The sequence below is a fragment of the Python bivittatus genome, unplaced genomic scaffold, assembly GCF_059951505.1.
Source record: "Python bivittatus isolate LINGU-HERP-01145 unplaced genomic scaffold, Pbiv_v1 ctg000590_np1212, whole genome shotgun sequence".
In the NCBI taxonomy this organism is placed as follows: Eukaryota; Metazoa; Chordata; class Lepidosauria; order Squamata; family Pythonidae; genus Python; species Python bivittatus.
The window spans coordinates 2,695,526-2,710,177 of record NW_028277086.1 but is presented as its reverse complement, the minus strand read 5'-3'; positions in this window follow the sequence as shown (position 1 = coordinate 2,710,177).

The window sequence follows — 14,652 nt, the reverse complement described above, 5'->3', positions numbered from 1 at the left end:
TTGTTTTCTATTCTTTAGGCAGTTGCTTATCTACTAAAAGACCTGCCCTTTTATTCCATGGCTGTTAAGCTTACTGAGAAGTCTTTGATGTGGGACTTTATCAAAAGCTTTTGAAAATCTAAGTAGATGATGTCTGCTTGACTGCCCTTATCTACATGCTTATTAACATCCTCCAAAACTCTAGTAAGACAGAGTTATAGTCAGGACCTTCCTTAGCGAAGTCATGTTGGGTATCCTTGAGCAAGGCCTAGGCCACCAGATGTTTAATAATTTTATGTTTAATAGCAGATAAGATATTCAGCTAATAGGCCTATAATTTCCTGGGTCTCCCTGTTCATTCTTGCATCAGAAGCTGACTGTCTTTGTGAAAACTTACATGTTTTACTCCACTGGTTTCAACTTCAGATCTAGCCTTCTGGATCTGTGCCTGATCTCTATGGGAGACTGATATTGAAGATGCTCTTTGTATTTTTGTCAATCCTAAATAACTTATTCCATCACACAGTCATTGTCTGGGGATTTGGCTATGCAAGATAAAAGAAAGTTTTACTTTTTCTTATTTTTAATCAAATTAGTTTTGAAATCATAGGTTTGATGCTTTTGTCTCAATCTGAAAATGAGAGCGGGCTGCTGTTTTCTGGCCATACATGTCAAAGCTACTAATGGCAGGAGGTGACAGAGGAGAGTTGAATTATTATTATTATTATTAGTAGTAGTAGTAGTATTCCCAGTTTACAGGTGAGCAAGTTGCTAAGGCTGAGAGAGGAGTCCCATTTTGCAAGCTGGTATTAAGGATGAGAACCCTGGTCAAGGTGGTTCCTTCTTCCAGGAAGATGGGTAATGCCAGCAGAAGAACTACTTTACCCATAACCAGAAGTTGCATCATGCCCTGGACAGGAGGGAGGGAGGGCTGAAAGGCCCAGCCAGGAAGGTCAAGGCCCCTCCCATGATCAGCCACCATGTGTCTCATCTCCAGCCATCTACAACAAGACCTCTTGTAGAGCTTATTGGGACCACAAAAACGGTGGTGCCGAATTTCAGCAGCGCAATCCTGGATGGGCCTTGAGAGGTGTACCGATGGCGCTGGGGGGTCCTTTCTGCAGGCCTCGTCCATTTTGGCCCTCTAGGAAGGCCAAAGAAGTCTGACCATCAAGAGGGAGTAGTAAACAAATTGGAAAGCTGAGGCTGTCCAGAGTTCTCCACAGGACTGGTTTAGGGGCAATAATCTGGGATCACAGGAGCAGGGGTATGGGGCTGTGATCCTCCCTCAAAGTGTTGGGGGCCACAGAGATTCCTCAGGGTGCCCCAACTGTTTTACTTCAAGCTAAAGTCTTATGAATAGGTTGTAACAGCAGAAATTAGTGTGTGTGTGTGTGCGTGCGTGCACGTGCATGTATGAGAGTGAGTGAGTGAATAACAACGCCATCCGACAAAAGCTGTTGTGCAGGTCTGGACTTCAAGGAGTCAATGTAGGCTGAAGGCTCCTGAGGCGAATTAGCTGACAAGTTTAAACCTCAGCTAAAGAGGTTACCATGTTGGCCCATTGTCTCCCGCATGAGGTAAAATGTTCTGCCTAGGAACCCAGCAGAGGGAAAGCTGTTGCCTAGGTAACAGCTGAAAGGAGGGGACTGGATTGGTCCCTGAGGGGCAGCGACAGCCCTTCCATTGGACGCCAGAAAAGGCATCCAGAAGAGTCTTCCCTCAAAGTTGTAAGGGCTGAGTTTGTCAGTAAGAAGGGAGAGTATGAAGGTGACGGTGGCGAGGTCCCAGGGACAGACCAAGCTGGAGAGACCAGCTTGCCTTTAAAACTCAGGCACCCGAGTGGCTTGGAAAGAGCCTAGTCCCTGAATTTGAGAGAGAAACACTCTACCTTTGCAAAGCAGCATTTTCGCCCCCCCCCACACACACACACACAATACGCACCACAAGTACTTCAGACACAGTTTTTGCCCATCAAAGGAAATGGTTTGGGCTAAAGGAAAAAGATGGTTTCCTAAACTTCAGAAGGAGGCAGGGAGGCCATGCTAAAATGCTAATAGCACCTTTATTAAAAAGCCAATAATGAAGCCTAAAATTCCAGGTAACAATACAAGTGGCAAAGAAAAACATTGTCCTGCAATAAGCAAGACTGAGAGGATGACAACAGCTAAAGAAAATGGTTTCTCTTTGGGGACAGTTGCATAGCAATGGGATTCGCTCAGCTTGGTGATGAACGCTAACCTACAACAGGATGTGTCCTTCATGGTGAAGCCATGGTCCCCAGGAAGCTGAAGAGGCATTTCTCAATATATCACAGTCTTAATCCTACTTTGAAAGACTACATTTTTAGACAAAGCTTGAAATTTGTCAAAACAGAGTGATAAATAAAGCTCAAGAAGCTGTGTTAGTAGCAGAACTGATAGCTAGAGCTTTAAAACCATATTCAGTTGCTGATTCTTCCTGCTTTCAATGCAACAGTAAAGATCATATTTCAAAATGAAGCACAACAAGAAGTTTAAAAGTACTTCTTGCGGACAGCCATATTGGCAGATGGGATAAATGATATGTCGGCTGATACTGAAAAATGTGTGTGTAAAGAGGAGGAGAAGGAGGAGGAGGAGGATTATTTACAAACTGCTCACTCCAGAGGCTCATATCCAACACAGTATAAAACATGATATAATTTTAAAAATTAAAGCATATTGGAAGAAAAGCTCAAGTATTGGTATTTGTTTGCCATATTGATAATTGTAAAATAGTTGAACAGTTTTTATGTTGTAAAAAACTTGAAGGAATAAGTGGTTGTGTTGATGGTTGTCTGTTGCTTACATGTTTATTTTGTGTTCTTCCTGGTTTTAATTGTTTTTAGCCACCCAATCACTTTGATGAGGTGGGCAGCCATATACATTGAAATAAATAAACAAATATATATTTTTAACCCTATCTTGGCGAGCTGCTTGGATCTGTTGATTTCTCCTGGAAATTCTGTGTAGGAATTTTTATAAATAATGCTCCCTTAATGGTTATCAATTAAAGTGTCATTAGGGCAAAAAGTAAGCACATGCTTCTTGCATCACGAAACATTGGTGGCAGAAACAATTGGCCATGAGTTGAAAATTATGCTAGACTAGGTTGTGAATAACATGAAAAGTAGGTCACTTAAGTCATGACCGTTTAGCAAATCTCCTCCCTCATATGCTTATTAAGAAGAAAGGTATTGTGATGAGCGTACGAACTGTAGAATTAGATGTTTACTATATTTTTTCTTGAGGTACAAGCAGAATTTTTTTACTAACCAACAGTTACTTGGTTTGCAAAGCTACCTTGCTGGGTAAATCTGAACATTTAAACAAGGTAAACTCCAGCATGCAAAGCAAACCTTAAATTCCCTTGTCTTCTTCAGAGAAATACATGTACTGAGAGAGAAATTATAAATTTAAACTGTGGAAGTGACAGGCAGCAATATGAAGATGTTTCCAAATGTTCCTGCAACAAACAATAACGGTCATACAATTAATTGCCAAGCATCTTGAAGTATGGACAGAAAAAATTCAATATGATTTTCTGAACATATTCATTGAAAACGGCTACTGGTTGAGAAATCCCTTTATTGAAGTAAAATCAAATAATTCCCATGTCAGACTCACTGAACAGGAGATATTAGTGAATTATGCAACTGACACAATTTGAAACTTGTGGAGACAATTTATCTTTTGCTGCACACAGCAGAGATGGGTTTAAAGAGATTAGATTCCACAGGCCAAGCTGACTGTCACGTTTGACACACTAGAGGGTGTGCAACAGAAAAGCACACTACAGCCTTTTTTTATCTACGCTATGATAATGATCTAACAAACTCACTGCTTTCTTGGCAAATTAACTATTCCTGCCACTTCTCTTCCACCCTCTTCTCTCCAGTGAGGAAATGCAGAGCCACCAATTGCTCTGTCAAATGCTGCCGGGAGAATATGTGAAAGATCACCGGATAGACATAGAAGTAAATTAAATTCTCAAATGTAAAATCCAGAATTAAACTGAAGATCCCGGCCTATTAACTGGTTAAACTGTAACCCTCAATAATTTACAAAATTTACAAAAAATTATGTTTCCTCTTTAATTGAACCATGAAAATTTATCCAGGCCATCCAGTTATCACCATTTTAACCACCAAAATGATACAATATCCTTCAAAATCTAAAACCACTTATTATACTATAAAGTTAGATGATACAGCGGGCTTTGCTCCTCTCCTCTAAACTGTATCCCAAATTTGGCTCAAGGTTTATGCAAATTTAAGACTATAGTTTTAAGAGACTGGGTTACCTGAAGGACTGTCTCATCCCCATTACATCGACCCGTCCCACCCCATCAGGCAGAGAGGGTACGCTGTGGCCCCCATTGATGAAAGAATGTCGACTGGCAGGGCCCAGAAGGAGAGCCTTCTCTGCCATGGCCTCCGCCCTATGGAATAATCTCCCCCCAGAGATGAGGCGGGCACCTACTCTCCTGACCTTCCAGAAAGGGGTGAAGACCTGGCTCTGCCAACACACGTGGGGCGAGAAGTGGGACAACCAACCCTGGGGGTGGCTGGCACCTTGAAGATGCTCCCGTAACCTTTATTTACCATTAGTATCTTGGAGGCCATTATTTATGTATGAACATGTTTTTTACTGTATTTTAATTAATATTTATTCTTGTTCTACTGTAAACCTCCCAGAGTCGCTCTTGAGTGCCATGGGCGGTGACTAAATTTGAAATATAAATAAATAAATATAAAGAAGGCACTTTACAAAGTAGAAATTGGACAGGTTATCCACCCAAAACTAGCATGTGTACTAACACATCATTTTCAAAGACTCAAACCTCGGGAGAGAAAGGACACACAAGGGATCAAATATGGTTTGAGGGTCAAGTAGGATTTGCTGAACTAAAATTCCCAACAGGAGCTGCAGGATAGTTCATGGTGAGGAATGCCATAAAGCGTAGTTCAACAACATCATGGGGTGTGACTTAGGTTACCCTGCACGAGGGAAAGATCAAGTCTTGCAAATAAAAAGAGGAAGAAATAGGACCTCACTGCTTCATAATTATTCGTTCCAACAATAGGAGAAAGGGAAGTATTTCAATTCAGACGGTCCCCAAAGAATGTTGCTATATTAAAGGAAACCCTGCACATGAAGGATATGTTTAAGGTTCTTCAATTAAACCTTAAATTCTTCAAGCCTAGTGTGGTGCTTAGGATGACGTAATGCTGAAATATGCTTCAAGTTCTTTCTAGTATATAATCAACAACCAGTAGAATCATTAAAGTGTTTCTGTGTTTGTGCAAACTTGAAAAGCTGTCAGCGGACTTTTCTAAGTAGGTCACGAAGTCAGAGTCAGATAGCAAAAACAGGAAAACCATGTCAGCCTCAGCCAAAATGTGTTTGTCTGTTGCACCTGCTTAGCGTGGAAATTGTTACTTATTAACTCATTTTAATATGTAGGCTTTATTTTTAACTGCTGTATTAAACTTCAAAGCAGGTGCCGCCTCTGGAATTCTGTGTATGTTTAGAGGACAGCCCTGCAACGGTAGTAAATATACCAGTGTGGAAATCTTCTGTCAGTCTTTTGAGTCAGTTTGTAGTTAAAATGCTAGTTGGGCACAAGACAAAATGCTATTGTCCAGAAAAAGCCAACGTCTTCATGGTAATGACACAAAAACTAATCTAGGTTTTATTTGGCACTAAAAGGGCTGGTCTCCTAAGTTTTTCAGTTTGCAACCAAAGACAACCTGTCAGGGATAAAAAGGGACCTTGTAAGTATTTCTGCAGAGAATATAAACCTTGATTATCTGCCAGGCAGTTTGCAATCCTTGCTTTTCCCACCAAGACTGCAAACTATCAGTTCAAACTTCTCCAGGGTATGTTTAGTGGACAATAACTTTAATTAAATGTCCAGTGCAAAATTTGCATTTAATCCTTAGAGGGAAATATATCTCACCCTTAGCTCCATTATCCTGTAGATTCATCATCAATGGAAATTACACATTTTTGCTCCTGATATTTTCTATCATCTTGGATCCCAGACTTTCCTAGCAATGTTAATATAGTTTGAGGTGCCAAGGACATAAAGAGACAGAACGTTTAAACGTCCCCTGTCCTGGGATATGTGATGTTAAATTGTGTACTTTAGAATAACAGGGAAGAAGGTTCTAGAACAATATTAAGTAAGTATCAAACAAAAGTATTACTGTGACATCCCTCAGGTGATTCCACCACTCTTGGAACTTAGTTTTTCCAAGTGACAGTAATTTAGTCATCTTCAGCATTCAGATAAAGAGTTTCAGTGTGTTCTTTCTTAGATGGTTCTTCACACAGACTCCAGAGAAAGTTACCTAAAACTCTTTATTACATAACCATTTTAGACATATTATTCCCACAGTTCTCCATGTTTGTCCTTAGGGTTTCATGTGGGTTTGATGAAAAGTCACAATATGCATATTGATCACAGTTCAGCCCACATTCCCTGATGAGCCACCTCAGCTATTTTATGTAGGGATTCAACACCATCAGCATGATCTTAAGTCATCAAGTCCATCTGGCCCCTTAACTTTCCAAAATCAGAATTCTAGAGGGTCTTTTGCTGCTTCCTAAAAATTAAAATTTTCTATTTAATCTTTTAACTTACATAAAGCTTATTTCATCCAGGATAAAAAGAGGCTCTCCCAGTGTGATGAAACTTGCCCTTTAGAAGGTTCTTAATGTCCAAAGGGTCAATAATAAGTAATTTCCTAAGGTAGTTAAGACAGGAAGTAGGTGAACCTAGTGTCCATTCAAAGGTGCTGAACCGCAGCTTAAGCAAGATGGTTTTCTCCTGGCTCCCAGAGCTCTCAAACCCAGCAGAGATTGCTATTTTGCGATCTCTTCATGGGCAGGCTTCTGTATGGATCAAACTTGTGGGTGATCCTAATCCTCTCCTTGATCCGGAGAGGGGTTCCAAGGAGCTGATCCCTTCACCAGCACCTCTTTCCACTGTGGCCATCAGCTCTACTTGCACAGAGCTGTCCTCAGTCTGCCATTGCCTCCCAGGAGTCAATATCATTTTGAGTCATGAAGAAACCATGATTTGATACATTTTCCAAAGAACCAAGCAAAAATACTCCAGTATTACCTTCTGAAACTGCTGGTCAAATAGGAGAGAAACCTCTGTAAACAGGACCCTCAATTCCTAACTCAAACGTTCAGCCCAGAAGAATATGATGATCAGTGGAATGAAAATCTCTGAAAGGGTCAAGAGAAACCACACAGCAGCATTCTCCCTCCCTCTCTGCAAAGATCATCCCACAGAGCAATTCGGTTTCTGTTCCAAAATCAGTCTTCAAGCCAAACTGAAAAAGATTTAGAGAGGTCATCTTCATCGTCAGATGTCTCGGCAGTGTTACAAAAGTGGATTGCCATTTCTAATGAATTAACTTAATGTTCATGAAAGGAAAGAATGAACGAATCTATTCCTGTTACTAATTACCAGAGAGATCAGCCGATTTATGCTCCAAATCCAGTCCAGAGGAGTTTCCTAGCTAACGGAAAGCTCATCAAGGTAAAGTTCAGAAACGCTTAAATAATCTTTCCATTTATGCTTCTCTGACAGTGGCATCGGTCTTCCAGGCAGTGTCTTCTCCAGCCTTTGCTTCCTATACTGGGAGCTCTCTGAGCTGCTCAGAGTTGATATCAATTGGATATAAGCCCAATCAGTCAAAGTGCAGCCTCCCACAAACAGCCATATGGCGTCCACCTACTTTGAGCATCCTTGTCAGAAAACGACAGACACGGGTTCGGTTGTCCAGTAGACAGAAGTTTTTTATTGGGCACGTTTGCAAAGGTGGGTCCCTCCCGCAGCAATGGAGGAACCCCGAAACAAAGTCTGACAGGTTTTTTTATACCCCCTATCTGTCCTCCCCCTCCTACGAGGGCTTGGCTCACAATCTCACCTTTTTTACCGCCCCGGAGCGCCGCTAATTAACCGCAAAACCGCAGACATTCCACTTCCTAATCCAATCAGCGCCATACACATTGCAATACCCACTTGACCCGACAGCCGCCCCTGCCGTTTCTCTTCACTCTGGAGCGAACGTGCCTCTTGCCTGCAGTCTTTCCTCCCTCCTGCCGTCCCTCTTCACTCTGGTGCGAGTGTGCCTTCTGCCCATCCTCCCTCCTGCCGTCCCCCCAAGGCTGCCCCATGGTGCACAGCGCTCTCCCCTAGCAAACATGGTTCGTTTGAGGCCCTCACTTCTCCCTGCCTTCTCACAATCCCCCCTTTTTCTTTTCACGCCTCTGTTGGGCCTCAAACCTGGCTAACAGGATTGCTCCCTCGTCCCGGACCCGGGGCTTCACACACTGGGACAGGTAATTCCCACAAGCAGGGAGGCATTGCATTAAGCAACATACTAGGACCAGTAAGGCAATGAAGCCAATAGCTAGCACAGAAAGTTGTTTTAACCAAGCAAAGTTAGGTAACCAACTAGTGAGCCACAACCAATTCCATCCCTCTGGATCCTCGGATATGCGAGAGGCTAAGGTCTTCAACTTGGCTAGTTTTGCTTCAATATAATTCTCATTGTTGGTTAGGTTAAAGCAACAAAGGCCTTGAAAAGATTCACGGCCTTGTCCTGCCCTTAATAGGAGATAGTCTATAGCCATCCGATTTTGAATGACCGCCCTCCTGATCTCAGTGACTTCTTCAGTGAGAGCTGCAATGAGAGAGGATGTAAGGTTGACACTTTTAGCCAGGAGGCAGGCCACCTTCCTTAGGTCCAGATAAGCTCTTCCGCTTAGTGCAGGAACCCCTACTAAGGAGAGGGCCAGAGCCATGGCTTCTGTTTCGGACAAGAGTGTCACATCACTCTCACAATCAGATGGCAGAGCATATAGAGAGGTCAGGTGCCCTACGGCACAAGGGCCCCCTGAACTATAGGCTGGAACATAGGTATAAGCTTCATGTCCACACAACAAAAAGAAACCTTTAGGTAGGTATAGAGGGGTTGAGGCGTAAGGGATATTATAGACCCCTCCACAAGTGAAAGCAGGACCTTTTGAGGGCAATGGGTGGGTACGGTTCTGGATATTGTTGAAATATACACATTGAGTTGCATTGGTTATCCCCAAGAGATTTAGAGCCATTTGCCTTTGATTAGTCCAGGGTCTTGGTATGGGAGAAGACCCAAAATGATAGAACATCCCCCCCCCCCCACGGGGGATCATCCCCAGTGATATCAATATTCGCTATCTGAGTAACATTCTTCAATGCTTCCAAGCTGATGGGCATTCCAAAGAAACAGGTGGAAGTGACACCATTCACAGTCAAGAGTTGCCCCACACAAAAAGTTGTGCTGTTCAAAGCTGTCTGTGCCAATTCTACAAAAAAAAATGTTGTTAGAGCTGTGCGGTAGAGCATCTAAGCAGTGACATAACAGAATAACCTGGATGCAAGCCTTTATGTTGGTCATCTCCTCCCCTGCCTTAGTTCAGTTCCTTTTAAGTTTTACTTTGAGTCCGTCTCCTGGTTGGGCAGTCCACGGTCGGGGGTCGGGAGCTCGCTTAACCCGATGGTAGTGGGTCCAACACCCCCCCCGCCCCCGTCGGGTCCGAACCGCTGATTCAGTTGTCAGGAGAACTTGGTATGGTCCCTCCCAAGACGGCTTCAGCTTCTCATCCTTCCACGTCTTTATCAGGACCCAATCCTCTGGCTTGTGGGGGTGTCGGTCTTCCAGCAAGGGGGCCATTGAGCGAGGAGTCCCTGTTTTCTTAGAGACAAGAGAGATTGTGACAGTACCAAGAGATACTTTCTTAGGAAGGCATCCTTTAGCTCGGGGATAGGCTCTCCCATTGGAGCCAGGAAAGGTCTTCCCATCATCAACTCGAACGGGGAGACCCCCACATCCTTGCGAGGGGCTGTCCGCATTCGAAGCAGGGCAACCGGAAGTGTCTTTGTCCAAGGTAGCCCTGTTTCCAATCCCAGTTTGGTGAGATGTTGCTTCAACACCCCGTTGGCCCTTTCCACTTTCCCACTGGAGTCAGGATGCCAAGGGGTGTGGAGTTCCCATCGAACCCCCAGGCTCCAGTACCACGGCTTTACAGTGTCTACCAAAGCCTGCACCCCCCCGTGAGACCCTTCGTGCAGTTTCTCCACCATCCCCCTCATGTCAGCACGGCTCACTACTGGGGTCCTCTCAATTGTAACCCAATGACCTGCTTCCTCCCTGCAACCTTCCCTTTCCAGCAGCACCTCGTCCAACTTCCCTGGCGCCCAAGCCGGAGGTTCTTCTATTTGGGGGATTGCAATCATGATGGCAATGGGGACACCCTCCGCTGCTTCCTTTGCTACTCGATCAGCAAGTCGGTTCCCTCTTGCCTCCATCGAGTCCCCCTTCTGATGTCCCATTACATGCACCACTGCAATCCTGTTGGGTTCTTGAAGAGCTTCCATCATCCCCTCTATCAGTTGCCGAGCTTTCACCTCCTTCCCAGCAGTTGTGAGTAAACCCCGTTCCAGCCAAATTTTCCCGAAAGTGTGCACTACTCCCCAGGCGTATCGCGAGTCTATGTAGACGGTGAGGGACACTCCCTTTCCCAACTCTAGTGCCCTTTTCAAAGTGTGCACTTCACACAGCTGGGCCGACCAGTCCGCTGGTAGTGCCCCCTTCTCTACTGTCTCTCCCTCCGCCGCCACTATCGCATACCCTGACTTCCTTTGTCCCTGCTCTACTCGGCTAGACCCATCCACAAATCAGACCTCACCCTCCTCCAGCGGGACCTCCTGCAGGTCCTGCACCAGCCTGTAACTATTGTCCTTCTTCACAGCTAAGATAGGGGAGTTGAAGGGGGACATAGCCGGTTCCAACAGCCCTTGCCCCCTCAGCCCATCTATGATGGGCTTCAGCCCGCGCCTCCCATCCCGGGACAGCGGGTATTGGGCTTGCCGCAAACCCGTCACCCCCGGTTTCAAGGGGATGCTAATTGGGGGGATGCGAAACCGACCCGCCACCCCCTCCCCTGCCCATACCTCAGGGTTCACAACCTCCACGTCCGCCTCCCGCAACAAACACATCCTTTCTGCCTGTTCCACATTCCACAATTCCACTCCTAAACTACCCATTAGATCCCTTCCCAGCAAGTTCACTCCCGCCTGTGGGATCAGTAACACATCTGCAGTTACCTCCTTCCCATTCCACTCCAGTCTCACTCCCTCCAGTACGTCTGCCTTGACCGGAGAGCCTCCCACCCCCATCACCGATACCGACGCGCCCCGGGATTTCGCAATCCCTGGGATCGGTTGGCACAGCGATGTTCGAGAGGCTCCGGTGTCCACAAGGAACTGCTGTTCCTCGCCGGTGGGACCCACCGTGATGTTTACCAAGGGTTCCCCGTGGGTCCTGGTTGGGGAACCATGACCCCCCTAGTCGTACAGGGGGAAACTCCTCTCATGTTCTCCCGATGTTCAGCATTATTGGGATTCCAATTTGGGTCCGCCAGAGGGAATTTAGTATCCGCGGCTGGGGCACTCGGGACGTTTGCATTCCTTTGCTCCCAAGCCCCGAGCCCGGCTCGCCGAATCTGGCCCCTCTCTTCTGGCGTATAGAGGTGGGCTAAAATGTAATTCAGTTCCCCCCAGGAGTATTCCACCGGGCCGAGAAAAAGTTCCAATTGTTCAGCGGTGGTATGGGTGTCCTCTTGCATATGAGGGAGGGTCTTTTTTTAATTCCCTCAACTCACTGGGTTTGATGGGAACCGTTACGTAACTGGTGACGGCCACCCCCTGTGTGTTCATTCTGTTCGGGACCTCCCGGACGGGGAAGGCACTGGCCGACCTTAGAATAAAGGGCAAGTTCTGGATGTCTTGGTTCAGCTGGTCCAGCTCTTTCCGCAACCCGGGATAGGGTGGGGGTGCCGGAGGAGGAGCGGTAGGAAGAGGAGGAAGAGGAGGAGGTGGCGGCCCCCATTGGGGTCCAGTCAGCCAGAGGTCCTCCTCATCCTCCTGTTCTTTTTGGACAAAAATTTTGGCTAACTTGGGTCGAGGCCCCTCCCAATGAACATGGAACCAGACTTCTACATCCTGGGTTAACAATTTATGCTCCACAATGTAGTTTTTTTTAGTTGGGTCACCCAGTAATTACTGGGGATTCCAAGAGTATCCCAATGGTAGGGGAATTCGGGGTCCACTAGTGGATATTTTGGCCATTCTTTAGTGCACAAAGTTATGGTCGGTTTTTCCAGACCCCTGGTGAATGGACACAACCAGGGTGTCTCCCATTGTTGCAACAATTGTCCTAATGGAGAATCCGTGGGGATTCCCCCTACTGCGTTTTTCCCACTGGCCCCTGGCCTTACACTCTTACTCTGCGCCTTACCCATCCTTCCTGACTACGTTTACCACCTTACAGAAGGTCCCGGACTCTTCTGTCCCCTTGCGGCGTCCAACGCCTCGTAACCACGCTAATCTCCCCGAGATTATGGGTAGGCTGTACTCACCAGACCTCCCAGAGGTCCCCTCGTCGGCCAACTTCCTCTTTACTTCTGTCTGACTGGCGATTGGAGTCCCGTCCCGGACCTGACTCCGGGGAAAACGGGAGACACCTCAACGGGGTGTTACGGCCGATTACTCACCGGTTCCCCACAGTCCAGTCCACGTCGAGGACTCCTGGCTGGCTCACCAATTTTGTCAGAAAACGACAGACACGGGTTCGGTTATCCAGTAGACAGAAGTTTTTATTGGGCACGTTTGCAAAGGTGGGTCCCTCCCGCAGCAATGGAGGAACCCCAAGCAAGGTCTGACAGGTTTTTATACCCCCTATCTGTCCTCCCCCTCCTACGAGGGCTTGGCTCACAATCTCACCTTTTTTACCGCCCCGGAGCGCCGCTAATTAACCGCAAAACCGCAGACATTCCACTTCCTAATCCAATCAGCGCCATACACATTGCAATACCCACTTGACCCGACAGCCGCCCCCTGCCGTTTCTCTTCACTCTGGTGCGATCGTGCCTCTTGCCTGCAGTATTTCCTCCCTCCTGCCGTCCCTCTTCACTCTGGTGCGAGTGTGCCTTCTGCCCATCCTCCCTCCTGCCGTCCCCCCCAAGGCTGCCCCATGGTGCACAGCACTCTCCCCTAGCAAACATGGTTCGTTTGAGGCCCTCACTTCTCCCTGCCTTCTCACATCCTTAACCAAACAGAAATGGATGTCCAGAACCTCCAAAGTCTTCCTCTCATTCCTCCCACACCCCACACCTCACCCCACCCAGCTTTCCAGAGAAAGTCGCTGCCCAGGACTGGTGCACAATTTTGGAATCTTTGTGAACGTACAGCTCTTGCTTGAGGAGCAGATGGCTGCTCTGGCTAGGAAGGTCTTTGCACAGATTCATCTTGGGTGCCAATTGCACCTGTCTCTGGACTGAGAGGCCCTTTGGACAGCCACTCATGCTTTGGTCACCTCTGATGTGCACTATTGCAATGCACTCTACTTGGGGCTGCCCTTGGAGACAACTTGGAAGTGCAGCTGATCCTGAATGCAGCAACACAAGCAGTTATGGGTGTGCCGGAGTATACCCATATGCTCTGCTCCATGAATTGCACTGGTTACCGATAGGCTTCTGGGTGCAGCTTAAGGGGCTGGTTATCACCTGTGGCACAGGGCCTAGCTACCTGTCTCCTGTAGTATTTGTCCAGAGTTGGCATGCTTCTAGTCCCACCAATTAAACAATGTCATCTGATGGGACCCAGGAAGCAGACCTTCTATGTTGCACTGCTCACCCTCTGGAACAGCACCCCCCAGGCATCTGTATTGTCCCTACCCTGACCTCATTTAAACAGGTTCTTGAAACCTGGCTCTTCCCCCAAGCCTTGCGCTTGGGTGGGTGGATGCTCCTTGGGGGAATGGTTTATGTTAGAGAAGGTGGTTATTTTACCCTTTCCAGACATTCCCTGTTCTTTTTCTTTGCTTGTTTCTGTTGGGTATTGTTTTAACCTATTTTTAATAATGTACACTGCCCAGGGCTGTCATGGAGTTGCATGGCCTTAGAAATGTGATCAATAAAATAGAATGAGTGAGGATTATTTCTATAGAAAAGATTCATTTAACTTGACTTAGGAGCTGCCTGGCGACCTCAGCGACCTGAGTGCTAAGCCAGGACCCTCCCCTTCGGAATCAGGCCTCTCGTGGCTTTCGGAGCCAAGGAGCGCGGAGGAAACTCCCTTCCGGCTGAGCAGCCGGGGCAGCAGCGCAGACCCCTGCGATGCGGGCTTCTGACGGAGAGCGAGTCCGCGACTGGCGTTAATTCAGCTCTCCGCCCTCCCCTTGCGCTAGGACTCTCCTCCAGGCAGCGGGCAGGCGGGCCCTTGCACACGCCCGCGAGCGCCCTCCCCGCTGCCAAAGCGCGTCCGCCGAGGCGCGGAGCGTCCGCTCGGGCAAGGGGCGCTAGCCGGCTCGCTTTCAAGGCCAGCGCAGCGCTCCGTGCCGACCGCGGCCTTTTAAACAGCTGCGCTTCGAAAATCGTTCCGTCACAGCTTAATGCCGGCTTATGGGTATGGCGGTCACAGCGCTCCCGAGAAGGGGGGTCCCAAGACCCGGGGTGGGCGCTGGGGGTGGCTGGGGGAGCGCCTCCTGCCGCGCTCCTTCTCCAGGGGGTCCTTACTTCTCCCTCC